This window comes from Corvus hawaiiensis, chromosome 4, assembly GCF_020740725.1.
Source record: "Corvus hawaiiensis isolate bCorHaw1 chromosome 4, bCorHaw1.pri.cur, whole genome shotgun sequence".
In the NCBI taxonomy this organism is placed as follows: domain Eukaryota; kingdom Metazoa; phylum Chordata; class Aves; order Passeriformes; family Corvidae; genus Corvus; species Corvus hawaiiensis.
Window position 1 is genome coordinate 10481848 of NC_063216.1, and position 14244 is coordinate 10496091.

Below are 14244 nucleotides of genomic sequence, written 5' to 3' on the forward strand. Positions count from 1 at the left end.
GGCAGCCTTGAAACTGAGCACAACAAACTGCGCCTCGGGGAGCTTCTTCTTTCCTCAGCTAGATGGACCGTCCCCTTCTTCACTCTCGCAGCTCCCTTGCCCACTTGCAGCAGCTGCTGCCAAAGGAAAAGGCTCCAGGGGTAACAGCCTCTGCTGGGCTGAACCTTCCCCTTGCCTCACGTCAAGCACCAGAAACTGTCCTCTGCACTCTGTTTTTCCCTTCTCCACCGCATCTACCACTGTCATCTCTGCATCTCCAAGCATGAAGCTAGCAGAATTGGTTCCAGGGAATACTGGAAGAGAAATAGGTAGCAGCACAAGTAGCCGCAGCTTGAACTTTCTGCTTCCGACTGCTAAAGTGAATCCGCAAACAAGCGAGTGCCACGCACGCTTCCTCTTGCAGCCCGGGCCATTCGCACAGCAGCCTGCTGCTCTGCCTTCGTTCTTATGCTCTTCGTAGCAGGTCGCGCTTTCGTTTAGCTGGAGACGAACAGTCGTCTGCTTCTCGCCCAGAGAGCACGGTGCTGGCAGCGAAAGCCTCCAGGCTGCTGCCTCTGCCCAAACACGCCTGGCCTCTGCACTTTCTCTCTCAGCGCTAGGTAGCAGCACATTCGGTCTGCGTGGTAGCCTGAATCTTAACGGAAAGCTTCTCAGCTAAGTCTCGCACAGAGAACAGTTTGAGGTCAACGAGCTTAGCCGGAGCTTACCCTCGACGCGTGGAAACCTGTATTTGCAGCACATCCTAGTGGTAGCCCTCTTTCCTTTCCAGCCTGCACAGCGCCGGCAGACGGCGGTGCTCTCTGCACCTGCCTTCTCACTTGCAAGTACCAGCGCCAAGCTTACAGCCTTGCAGGGAGCGAAGAGGCGGATAGGCGTCTCGCCCAGAAGAAGGTGCCAGGACCAAAAGATGGTCTTCCTTTCTGCTGCTCCTTGCCCGAATTGTGGTGCTGCGTTGAAAGTCTTGCCCAGCGAAAAGCTACTCCAGCAAGTGTTTCTCTCCAAACGCATTTCGCTGAGCGAGAGCTACACGGACAGTTTGCACTCGGTGAAACAGCAAGAAAATGCTTGTCCGTCGAGCTGAAGGAAAATCCCTGCACAGCACACTGTGGCTGCGTGCAGTGTTCACGCTGAAGAGCGGCAAAGCTCCAAGCCATGGCTGGGCTTCACTTCTGTCCAGAGCACAGAAGGCGAAGAACCAAGCAGCTGGGCACCGGGCTCATGTACTCAGGGGAGCCAATTTCAAATGTCCAGCCAAGAGCTGCTTCACAAGCACATGCAGCTGAGAATGCTCTGGCTGCTTCAGAAAGGAAGGCGCAGCCCTTGCACTCCTGGGCACAAGCTGGCCAGCAGCAGGTTCCTAAACCTTCCGTGCTGCAGAGTGCATGCAGCTGGAGCACAGCCAGGAGGAGGCGTCCAGAAAGAAGGCGTTCTTCAAGTACCCCCCTCCTCCAGGCAGCCTTGAAACTGAGCACAACACACTGCGCCTCGGGGAGCTTCTTCTTTCCTCAGCTAGATGGACCGTCCCCTTCTTCACTCTCGCAGCTCCCTTGCCCACTTGCAGCAGCTGCTGCCAAAGAAAAAGGCTCCAGGGGTAACAGCCTCTGCTGGGCTGAACCTTCCCCTTGCCTCACGTCAAGCACCAGAAACTGTCCTCTGCACTCTGTTTTTCCCTTCTCCACCGCATCTACCACTGTCATCTCTGCATCTCCAAGCATGAAGCTAGCAGAATTGGTTCCAGGGAATACTGGAAGAGAAATAGGTAGCAGCACAAGTAGCCGCAGCTTGAACTTTCTGCTTCCGACTGCTAAAGTGAATCCGCAAACAAGCGAGTGCCACGCACGCTTCCTCTTGCAGCCTGGGCCATTCGCACAGCAGCCTGCTGCTCTGCCTTCGTTCTTATGCTCTTCGTAGCAGGTCGCGCTTTCGTTTAGCTGGAGACGAACAGTCGTCTGCTTCTCGCCCAGAGAGCACGGTGCTGGCAGCGAAAGCCTCCAGGCTGCTGCCTCTGCCCAAACACGCCTGGCCTCTGCACTTTCTCTCTCAGCGCTAGGTAGCAGCACATTCGGTCTGCGTGGTAGCCTGAATCTTAACGGAAAGCTTCTCAGCTAAGTCTCGCACAGAGAACAGTTTGAGGTCAACGAGCTTAGCCGGAGCTTACCCTCGACGCGTGGAAACCTGTATTTGCAGCACATCCTAGTGGTAGCCCTCTTTCCTTTCCAGCCTGCACAGCGCCGGCAGACGGCGGTGCTCTCTGCACCTGCCTTCTCACTTGCAAGTACCAGCGCCAAGCTTACAGCCTTGCAGGGAGCGAAGAGGCGGATAGGCGTCTCGCCCAGAAGAAGGTGCCAGGACCAAAAGATGGTCTTCCTTTCTGCTGCTCCTTGCCCGAATTGTGGTGCTGCGTTGAAAGTCTTGCCCAGCGAAAAGCTACTCCAGCAAGTGTTTCTCTCCAAACGCATTTCGCTGAGCGAGAGCTACACGGACAGTTTGCACTCGGTGAAACAGCAAGAAAATGCTTGTCCGTCGAGCTGAAGGAAAATCCCTGCACAGTACACTGTGGCTGCGTGCAGTGTTCACGCTGAAGAGCGGCAAAGCTCCAAGCCATGGCTGGGCTTCACTTCTGTCCAGAGCACAGAAGGCGAAGAACCAAGCAGCTGGGCACCGGGCTCATGTACCCAGGGGAGCCAATTTCAAATGTCCAGCCAAGAGCTGCTTCACAAGCACATGCAGCTGAGAATGCTCTGGCTGCTTCAGAAAGGAAGGCGCAGCCCTTGCACTCCTGGACACAAGCTGGCCAGCAGCAGGTTCCTAAACCTTGCGTGCTGCAGAGTGCATGCAGCTGGAGCACAGCCAGAAGGAGGCGTCCAGAAAGAAGGCGTTCTTCAAGCCCCCCCCTCCTCCAGGCAGCCTTGAAACTGAGCACAACAAACTGCGCCTCGGGGAGCTTCTTCTTTCCTCAGATAGATGGACCGTCCCCTTCTTCACTCTCGCAGCTCCCTTGCCCACTTGCAGCAGCTGCTGCCAAAGAAAAAGGCTCCAGGGGTAACAGCCTCTGCTGGGCTGAACCTTCCCCTTGCCTCACGTCAAGCACCAGAAACTGTCCTCTGCACTCTGTTTTTCCCTTCTCCACCGCATCTACCACTGTCATCTCTGCATCTCCAAGCATGAAGCTAGCAGAATTGGTTCCAGGGAATACTGGAAGAGAAATAGGTAGCAGCACAAGTAGCCGCAGCTTGAACTTTCTGCTTCCGACTGCTAAAGTGAATCCGCAAACAAGCGAGTGCCACGCACGCTTCCTCTTGCAGCCCGGGCCATTCGCACAGCAGCCTGCTGCTCTGCCTTCGTTCTTATGCTCTTCGTAGCAGGTCGCGCTTTCGTTTAGCTGGAGACGAACAGTCGTCTGCTTCTCGCCCAGAGAGCACGGTGCTGGCAGCGAAAGCCTCCAGGCTGCTGCCTCTGCCCAAACACGCCTGGCCTCTGCACTTTCTCTCTCAGCGCTAGGTAGCAGCACATTCGGTCTGCGTGGTAGCCTGAATCTTAACGGAAAGCTTCTCAGCTAAGTCTCGCACAGAGAACAGTTTGAGGTCAACGAGCTTAGCCGGAGCTTACCCTCGACGCGTGGAAACCTGTATTTGCAGCACATCCTAGTGGTAGCCCTCTTTCCTTTCCAGCCTGCACAGCGCCGGCAGACGGCGGTGCTCTCTGCACCTGCCTTCTCACTTGCAAGTACCAGCGCCAAGCTTACAGCCTTGCAGGGAGCGAAGAGGCGGATAGGCGTCTCGCCCAGAAGAAGGTGCCAGGACCAAAAGATGGTCTTCCTTTCTGCTGCTCCTTGCCCGAATTGTGGTGCTGCGTTGAAAGTCTTGCCCAGCGAAAAGCTACTCCAGCAAGTGTTTCTCTCCAAACGCATTTCGCTGAGCGAGAGCTACACGGACAGTTTGCACTCGGTGAAACAGCAAGAAAATGCTTGTCCGTCGAGCTGAAGGAAAATCCCTGCACAGCACACTGTGGCTGCGTGCAGTGTTCACGCTGAAGAGCGGCAAAGCTCCAAGCCATGGCTGGGCTTCACTTCTGTCCAGAGCACAGAAGGCGAAGAACCAAGCAGCTGGGCACCGGGCTCATGTACTCAGGGGAGCCAATTTCAAATGTCCAGCCAAGAGCTGCTTCACAAGCACATGCAGCTGAGAATGCTCTGGCTGCTTCAGAAAGGAAGGCGCAGCCCTTGCACTCCTGGGCACAAGCTGGCCAGCAGCAGGTTCCTAAACCTTCCGTGCTGCAGAGTGCATGCAGCTGGAGCACAGCCAGGAGGAGGCGTCCAGAAAGAAGGCGTTCTTCAAGTACCCCCCTCCTCCAGGCAGCCTTGAAACTGAGCACAACACACTGCGCCTCGGGGAGCTTCTTCTTTCCTCAGCTAGATGGACCGTCCCCTTCTTCACTCTCGCAGCTCCCTTGCCCACTTGCAGCAGCTGCTGCCAAAGAAAAAGGCTCCAGGGGTAACAGCCTCTGCTGGGCTGAACCTTCCCCTTGCCTCACGTCAAGCACCAGAAACTGTCCTCTGCACTCTGTTTTTCCCTTCTCCACCGCATCTACCACTGTCATCTCTGCATCTCCAAGCATGAAGCTAGCAGAATTGGTTCCAGGGAATACTGGAAGAGAAATAGGTAGCAGCACAAGTAGCCGCAGCTTGAACTTTCTGCTTCCGACTGCTAAAGTGAATCCGCAAACAAGCGAGTGCCACGCACGCTTCCTCTTGCAGCCTGGGCCATTCGCACAGCAGCCTGCTGCTCTGCCTTCGTTCTTACGCTCTTCGTAGCAGGTCGCGCTTTCGTTTAGCTGGAGACGAACAGTCGTCTGCTTCTCGCCCAGAGAGCACGGTGCTGGCAGCGAAAGCCTCCAGGCTGCTGCCTCTGCCCAAACGCGCCTGGCCTCTGCACTTTCTCTCTCAGCGCTAGGTAGCAGCACATTCGGTCTGCGTGGTAGCCTGAATCTTAACGGAAAGCTTCTCAGCTAAGTCTCGCACAGAGAACAGTTTGAGGTCAACGAGCTTAGCCGGAGCTTACCCTCGACGCGTGGAAACCTGTATTTGCAGCACATCCTAGTGGTAGCCCTCTTTCCTTTCCAGCCTGCACAGCGCCGGCAGACGGCGGTGCTCTCTGCACCTGCCTTCTCACTTGCAAGTACCAGCGCCAAGCTTACAGCCTTGCAGGGAGCGAAGAGGCGGATAGGCGTCTCGCCCAGAAGAAGGTGCCAGGACCAAAAGATGGTCTTCCTTTCTGCTGCTCCTTGCCCGAATTGTGGTGCTGCGTTGAAAGTCTTGCCCAGCGAAAAGCTACTCCAGCAAGTGTTTCTCTCCAAACGCATTTCGCTGAGCGAGAGCTACACGGACAGTTTGCACTCGGTGAAACAGCAAGAAAATGCTTGTCCGTCGAGCTGAAGGAAAATCCCTGCACAGCACACTGTGGCTGCGTGCAGTGTTCACGCTGAAGAGCGGCAAAGCTCCAAGCCATGGCTGGGCTTCACTTCTGTCCAGAGCACAGAAGGCGAAGAACCAAGCAGCTGGGCACCGGGCTCATGTACTCAGGGGAGCCAATTTCAAATGTCCAGCCAAGAGCTGCTTCACAAGCACATGCAGCTGAGAATGCTCTGGCTGCTTCAGAAAGGAAGGCGCAGCCCTTGCACTCCTGGGCACAAGCTGGCCAGCAGCAGGTTCCTAAACCTTGCGTGCTGCAGAGTGCATGCAGCTGGAGCACAGCCAGGAGGAGGCGTCCAGAAAGAAGGCGTTCTTCAAGTCCCCCCCTCCTCCAGGCAGCCTTGAAACTGAGCACAACACACTGCGCCTCGGGGAGCTTCTTCTTTCCTCAGCTAGATGGACCGTCCCCTTCTTCACTCTCGCAGCTCCCTTGCCCACTTGCAGCAGCTGCTGCCAAAGAAAAAGGCTCCAGGGGTAACAGCCTCTGCTGGGCTGAACCTTCCCCTTGCCTCACGTCAAGCACCAGAAACTGTCCTCTGCACTCTGTTTTTCCCTTCTCCACCGCATCTACCACTGTCATCTCTGCATCTCCAAGCATGAAGCTAGCAGAATTGGTTCCAGGGAATACTGGAAGAGAAATAGGTAGCAGCACAAGTAGCCGCAGCTTGAACTTTCTGCTTCCGACTGCTAAAGTGAATCCGCAAACAAGCGAGTGCCACGCACGCTTCCTCTTGCAGCCTGGGCCATTCGCACAGCAGCCTGCTGCTCTGCCTTCGTTCTTATGCTCTTCGTAGCAGGTCGCGCTTTCGTTTAGCTGGAGACGAACAGTCGTCTGCTTCTCGCCCAGAGAGCACGGTGCTGGCAGCGAAAGCCTCCAGGCTGCTGCCTCTGCCCAAACACGCCTGGCCTCTGCACTTTCTCTCTCAGCGCTAGGTAGCAGCACATTCGGTCTGCGTGGTAGCCTGAATCTTAACGGAAAGCTTCTCAGCTAAGTCTCGCACAGAGAACAGTTTGAGGTCAACGAGCTTAGCCGGAGCTTACCCTCGACGCGTGGAAACCTGTATTTGCAGCACATCCTAGTGGTAGCCCTCTTTCCTTTCCAGCCTGCACAGCGCCGGCAGACGGCGGTGCTCTCTGCACCTGCCTTCTCACTTGCAAGTACCAGCGCCAAGCTTACAGCCTTGCAGGGAGCGAAGAGGCGGATAGGCGTCTCGCCCAGAAGAAGGTGCCAGGACCAAAAGATGGTCTTCCTTTCTGCTGCTCCTTGCCCGAATTGTGGTGCTGCGTTGAAAGTCTTGCCCAGCGAAAAGCTACTCCAGCAAGTGTTTCTCTCCAAACGCATTTCGCTGAGCGAGAGCTACACGGACAGTTTGCACTCGGTGAAACAGCAAGAAAATGCTTGTCCGTCGAGCTGAAGGAAAATCCCTGCACAGCACACTGTGGCTGCGTGCAGTGTTCACGCTGAAGAGCGGCAAAGCTCCAAGCCATGGCTGGGCTTCACTTCTGTCCAGAGCACAGAAGGCGAAGAACCAAGCAGCTGGGCACCGGGCTCATGTACTCAGGGGAGCCAATTTCAAATGTCCAGCCAAGAGCTGCTTCACAAGCACATGCAGCTGAGAATGCTCTGGCTGCTTCAGAAAGGAAGGCGCAGCCCTTGCACTCCTGGGCACAAGCTGGCCAGCAGCAGGTTCCTAAACCTTGCGTGCTGCAGAGTGCATGCAGCTGGAGCACAGCCAGAAGGAGGCGTCCAGAAAGAAGGCGTTCTTCAAGTACCCCCCTCCTCCAGGCAGCCTTGAAACTGAGCACAACACACTGCGCCTCGGGGAGCTTCTTCTTTCCTCAGCTAGATGGACCGTCCCCTTCTTCACTCTCGCAGCTCCCTTGCCCACTTGCAGCAGCTGCTGCCAAAGAAAAAGGCTCCAGGGGTAACAGCCTCTGCTGGGCTGAACCTTCCCCTTGCCTCACGTCAAGCACCAGAAACTGTCCTCTGCACTCTGTTTTTCCCTTCTCCACCGCATCTACCACTGTCATCTCTGCATCTCCAAGCATGAAGCTAGCAGAATTGGTTCCAGGGAATACTGGAAGAGAAATAGGTAGCAGCACAAGTAGCCGCAGCTTGAACTTTCTGCTTCCGACTGCTAAAGTGAATCCGCAAACAAGCGAGTGCCACGCACGCTTCCTCTTGCAGCCCGGGCGATTCGCACAGCAGCCTGCTGCTCTGCCTTCGTTCTTATGCTCTTCGTAGCAGGTCGCGCTTTCGTTTAGCTGGAGACGAACAGTCGTCTGCTTCTCGCCCAGAGAGCACGGTGCTGGCAGCGAAAGCCTCCAGGCTGCTGCCTCTGCCCAAACACGCCTGGCCTCTGCACTTTCTCTCTCAGCGCTAGGTAGCAGCACATTCGGTCTGCGTGGTAGCCTGAATCTTAACGGAAAGCTTCTCAGCTAAGTCTCGCACAGAGAACAGTTTGAGGTCAACGAGCTTAGCCGGAGCTTACCCTCGACGCGTGGAAACCTGTATTTGCAGCACATCCTAGTGGTAGCCCTCTTTCCTTTCCAGCCTGCACAGCGCCGGCAGACGGCGGTGCTCTCTGCACCTGCCTTCTCACTTGCAAGTACCAGCGCCAAGCTTACAGCCTTGCAGGGAGCGAAGAGGCGGATAGGCGTCTCGCCCAGAAGAAGGTGCCAGGACCAAAAGATGGTCTTCCTTTCTGCTGCTCCTTGCCCGAATTGTGGTGCTGCGTTGAAAGTCTTGCCCAGCGAAAAGCTACTCCAGCAAGTGTTTCTCTCCAAACGCATTTCGCTGAGCGAGAGCTACACGGACAGTTTGCACTCGGTGAAACAGCAAGAAAATGCTTGTCCGTCGAGCTGAAGGAAAATCCCTGCACAGCACACTGTGGCTGCGTGCAGTGTTCACGCTGAAGAGCGGCAAAGCTCCAAGCCATGGCTGGGCTTCACTTCTGTCCAGAGCACAGAAGGCGAAGAACCAAGCAGCTGGGCACCGGGCTCATGTACTCAGGGGAGCCAATTTCAAATGTCCAGCCAAGAGCTGCTTCACAAGCACATGCAGCTGAGAATGCTCTGGCTGCTTCAGAAAGGAAGGCGCAGCCCTTGCACTCCTGGGCACAAGCTGGCCAGCAGCAGGTTCCTAAACCTTCCGTGCTGCAGAGTGCATGCAGCTGGAGCACAGCCAGAAGGAGGCGTCCAGAAAGAAGGCGTTCTTCAAGTACCCCCCTCCTCCAGGCAGCCTTGAAACTGAGCACAACACACTGCGCCTCGGGGAGCTTCTTCTTTCCTCAGCTAGATGGACCGTCCCCTTCTTCACTCTCGCAGCTCCCTTGCCCACTTGCAGCAGCTGCTGCCAAAGAAAAAGGCTCCAGGGGTAACAGCCTCTGCTGGGCTGAACCTTCCCCTTGCCTCACGTCAAGCACCAGAAACTGTCCTCTGCACTCTGTTTTTCCCTTCTCCACCGCATCTACCACTGTCATCTCTGCATCTCCAAGCATGAAGCTAGCAGAATTGGTTCCAGGGAATACTGGAAGAGAAATAGGTAGCAGCACAAGTAGCCGCAGCTTGAACTTTCTGCTTCCGACTGCTAAAGTGAATCCGCAAACAAGCGAGTGCCACGCACGCTTCCTTTTGCAGCCCGGGCCATTCGCACAGCAGCCTGCTGCTCTGCCTTCGTTCTTATGCTCTTCGTAGCAGGTCGCGCTTTCGTTTAGCTGGAGACGAACAGTCGTCTGCTTCTCGCCCAGAGAGCACGGTGCTGGCAGCGAAAGCCTCCAGGCTGCTGCCTCTGCCCAAACACGCCTGGCCTCTGCACTTTCTCTCTCAGCGCTAGGTAGCAGCACATTCGGTCTGCGTGGTAGCCTGAATCTTAACGGAAAGCTTCTCAGCTAAGTCTCGCACAGAGAACAGTTTGAGGTCAACGAGCTTAGCCGGAGCTTACCCTCGACGCGTGGAAACCTGTATTTGCAGCACATCCTAGTGGTAGCCCTCTTTCCTTTCCAGCCTGCACAGCGCCGGCAGACGGCGGTGCTCTCTGCACCTGCCTTCTCACTTGCAAGTACCAGCGCCAAGCTTACAGCCTTGCAGGGAGCGAAGAGGCGGATAGGCGTCTCGCCCAGAAGAAGGTGCCAGGACTAAAAGATGGTCTTCCTTTCTGCTGCTCCTTGCCCGAATTGTGGTGCTGCGTTGAAAGTCTTGCTCAGCGAAAAGCTACTCCAGCAAGTGTTTCTCTCCAAACGCATTTCGCTGAGCGAGAGCTACACGGACAGTTTGCACTCGGTGAAACAGCAAGAAAATGCTTGTCCGTCGAGCTGAAGGAAAATCCCTGCACAGCACACTGTGGCTGCGTGCAGTGTTCACGCTGAAGAGCGGCAAAGCTCCAAGCCATGGCTGGGCTTCACTTCTGTCCAGAGCACAGAAGGCGAAGAACCAAGCAGCTGGGCACCGGGCTCATGTACTCAGGGGAGCCAATTTCAAATGTCCAGCCAAGAGCTGCTTCACAAGCACATGCAGCTGAGAATGCTCTGGCTGCTTCAGAAAGGAAGGCGCAGCCCTTGCACTCCTGGACACAAGCTGGCCAGCAGCAGGTTCCTAAACCTTCCGTGCTGCAGAGTGCATGCAGCTGGAGCACAGCCAGAAGGAGGCGTCCAGAAAGAAGGCGTTCTTCAAGCCCCCCCCTCCTCCAGGCAGCCTTGAAACTGAGCACAACAAACTGCGCCTCGGGGAGCTTCTTCTTTCCTCAGCTAGATGGACCGTCCCCTTCTTCACTCTCGCAGCTCCCTTGCCCACTTGCAGCAGCTGCTGCCAAAGGAAAAGGCTCCAGGGGTAACAGCCTCTGCTGGGCTGAACCTTCCCCTTGCCTCACGTCAAGCACCAGAAACTGTCCTCTGCACTCTGTTTTTCCCTTCTCCACCGCATCTACCACTGTCATCTCTGCATCTCCAAGCATGAAGCTAGCAGAATTGGTTCCAGGGAATACTGGAAGAGAAATAGGTAGCAGCACAAGTAGCCGCAGCTTGAACTTTCTGCTTCCGACTGCTAAAGTGAATCCGCAAACAAGCGAGTGCCACGCACGCTTCCTCTTGCAGCCCGGGCCATTCGCACAGCAGCCTGCTGCTCTGCCTTCGTTCTTATGCTCTTCGTAGCAGGTCGCGCTTTCGTTTAGCTGGAGACGAACAGTCGTCTGCTTCTCGCCCAGAGAGCACGGTGCTGGCAGCGAAAGCCTCCAGGCTGCTGCCTCTGCCCAAACACGCCTGGCCTCTGCACTTTCTCTCTCAGCGCTAGGTAGCAGCACATTCGGTCTGCGTGGTAGCCTGAATCTTAACGGAAAGCTTCTCAGCTAAGTCTCGCACAGAGAACAGTTTGAGGTCAACGAGCTTAGCCGGAGCTTACCCTCGACGCGTGGAAACCTGTATTTGCAGCACATCCTAGTGGTAGCCCTCTTTCCTTTCCAGCCTGCACAGCGCCGGCAGACGGCGGTGCTCTCTGCACCTGCCTTCTCACTTGCAAGTACCAGCGCCAAGCTTACAGCCTTGCAGGGAGCGAAGAGGCGGATAGGCGTCTCGCCCAGAAGAAGGTGCCAGGACCAAAAGATGGTCTTCCTTTCTGCTGCTCCTTGCCCGAATTGTGGTGCTGCGTTGAAAGTCTTGCCCAGCGAAAAGCTACTCCAGCAAGTGTTTCTCTCCAAACGCATTTCGCTGAGCGAGAGCTACACGGACAGTTTGCACTCGGTGAAACAGCAAGAAAATGCTTGTCCGTCGAGCTGAAGGAAAATCCCTGCACAGCACACTGTGGCTGCGTGCAGTGTTCACGCTGAAGAGCGGCAAAGCTCCAAGCCATGGCTGGGCTTCACTTCTGTCCAGAGCACAGAAGGCGAAGAACCAAGCAGCTGGGCACCGGGCTCATGTACTCAGGGGAGCCAATTTCAAATGTCCAGCCAAGAGCTGCTTCACAAGCACATGCAGCTGAGAATGCTCTGGCTGCTTCAGAAAGGAAGGCGCAGCCCTTGCACTCCTGGGCACAAGCTGGCCAGCAGCAGGTTCCTAAACCTTCCGTGCTGCAGAGTGCATGCAGCTGGAGCACAGCCAGGAGGAGGCGTCCAGAAAGAAGGCGTTCTTCAAGTACCCCCCTCCTCCAGGCAGCCTTGAAACTGAGCACAACACACTGCGCCTCGGGGAGCTTCTTCTTTCCTCAGCTAGATGGACCGTCCCCTTCTTCACTCTCGCAGCTCCCTTGCCCACTTGCAGCAGCTGCTGCCAAAGAAAAAGGCTCCAGGGGTAACAGCCTCTGCTGGGCTGAACCTTCCCCTTGCCTCACGTCAAGCACCAGAAACTGTCCTCTGCACTCTGTTTTTCCCTTCTCCACCGCATCTACCACTGTCATCTCTGCATCTCCAAGCATGAAGCTAGCAGAATTGGTTCCAGGGAATACTGGAAGAGAAATAGGTAGCAGCACAAGTAGCCGCAGCTTGAACTTTCTGCTTCCGACTGCTAAAGTGAATCCGCAAACAAGCGAGTGCCACGCACGCTTCCTCTTGCAGCCTGGGCCATTCGCACAGCAGCCTGCTGCTCTGCCTTCGTTCTTATGCTCTTCGTAGCAGGTCGCGCTTTCGTTTAGCTGGAGACGAACAGTCGTCTGCTTCTCGCCCAGAGAGCACGGTGCTGGCAGCGAAAGCCTCCAGGCTGCTGCCTCTGCCCAAACATGCCTGGCCTCTGCACTTTCTCTCTCAGCGCTAGGTAGCAGCACATTCGGTCTGCGTGGTAGCCTGAATCTTAACGGAAAGCTTCTCAGCTAAGTCTCGCACAGAGAACAGTTTGAGGTCAACGAGCTTAGCCGGAGCTTACCCTCGACGCGTGGAAACCTGTATTTGCAGCACATCCTAGTGGTAGCCCTCTTTCCTTTCCAGCCTGCACAGCGCCGGCAGACGGCGGTGCTCTCTGCACCTGCCTTCTCACTTGCAAGTACCAGCGCCAAGCTTACAGCCTTGCAGGGAGCGAAGAGGCGGATAGGCGTCTCGCCCAGAAGAAGGTGCCAGGACCAAAAGATGGTCTTCCTTTCTGCTGCTCCTTGCCCGAATTGTGGTGCTGCGTTGAAAGTCTTGCCCAGCGAAAAGCTACTCCAGCAAGTGTTTCTCTCCAAACGCATTTCGCTGAGCGAGAGCTACACGGACAGTTTGCACTCGGTGAAACAGCAAGAAAATGCTTGTCCGTCGAGCTGAAGGAAAATCCCTGCACAGCACACTGTGGCTGCGTGCAGTGTTCACGCTGAAGAGCGGCAAAGCTCCAAGCCATGGCTGGGCTTCACTTCTGTCCAGAGCACAGAAGGCGAAGAACCAAGCAGCTGGGCACCGGGCTCATGTACTCAGGGGAGCCAATTTCAAATGTCCAGCCAAGAGCTGCTTCACAAGCACATGCAGCTGAGAATGCTCTGGCTGCTTCAGAAAGGAAGGCGCAGCCCTTGCACTCCTGGGCACAAGCTGGCCAGCAGCAGGTTCCTAAACCTTCCGTGCTGCAGAGTGCATGCAGCTGGAGCACAGCCAGGAGGAGGCGTCCAGAAAGAAGGCGTTCTTCAAGTACCCCCCTCCTCCAGGCAGCCTTGAAACTGAGCACAACACACTGCGCCTCGGGGAGCTTCTTCTTTCCTCAGCTAGATGGACCGTCCCCTTCTTCACTCTCGCAGCTCCCTTGCCCACTTGCAGCAGCTGCTGCCAAAGAAAAAGGCTCCAGGGGTAACAGCCTCTGCTGGGCTGAACCTTCCCCTTGCCTCACGTCAAGCACCAGAAACTGTCCTCTGCACTCTGTTTTTCCCTTCTCCACCGCATCTACCACTGTCATCTCTGCATCTCCAAGCATGAAGCTAGCAGAATTGGTTCCAGGGAATACTGGAAGAGAAATAGGTAGCAGCACAAGTAGCCGCAGCTTGAACTTTCTGCTTCCGACTGCTAAAGTGAATCCGCAAACAAGCGAGTGCCACGCACGCTTCCTCTTGCAGCCTGGGCCATTCGCACAGCAGCCTGCTGCTCTGCCTTCGTTCTTATGCTCTTCGTAGCAGGTCGCGCTTTCGTTTAGCTGGAGACGAACAGTCGTCTGCTTCTCGCCCAGAGAGCACGGTGCTGGCAGCGAAAGCCTCCAGGCTGCTGCCTCTGCCCAAACACGCCTGGCCTCTGCACTTTCTCTCTCAGCGCTAGGTAGCAGCACATTCGGTCTGCGTGGTAGCCTGAATCTTAACGGAAAGCTTCTCAGCTAAGTCTCGCACAGAGAACAGTTTGAGGTCAACGAGCTTAGCCGGAGCTTACCCTCGACGCGTGGAAACCTGTATTTGCAGCACATCCTAGTGGTAGCCCTCTTTCCTTTCCAGCCTGCACAGCGCCGGCAGACGGCGGTGCTCTCTGCACCTGCCTTCTCACTTGCAAGTACCAGCGCCAAGCTTACAGCCTTGCAGGGAGCGAAGAGGCGGATAGGCGTCTCGCCCAGAAGAAGGTGCCAGGACCAAAAGATGGTCTTCCTTTCTGCTGCTCCTTGCCCGAATTGTGGTGCTGCGTTGAAAGTCTTGCCCAGCGAAAAGCTACTCCAGCAAGTGTTTCTCTCCAAACGCATTTCGCTGAGCGAGAGCTACACGGACAGTTTGCACTCGGTGAAACAGCAAGAAAATGCTTGTCCGTCGAGCTGAAGGAAAATCCCTGCACAGCACACTGTGGCTGCGTGCAGTGTTCACGCTGAAGAGCGGCAAAGCTCCAAGCCATGGCTGGGCTTCACTTCTGTCCAGAGCACAGA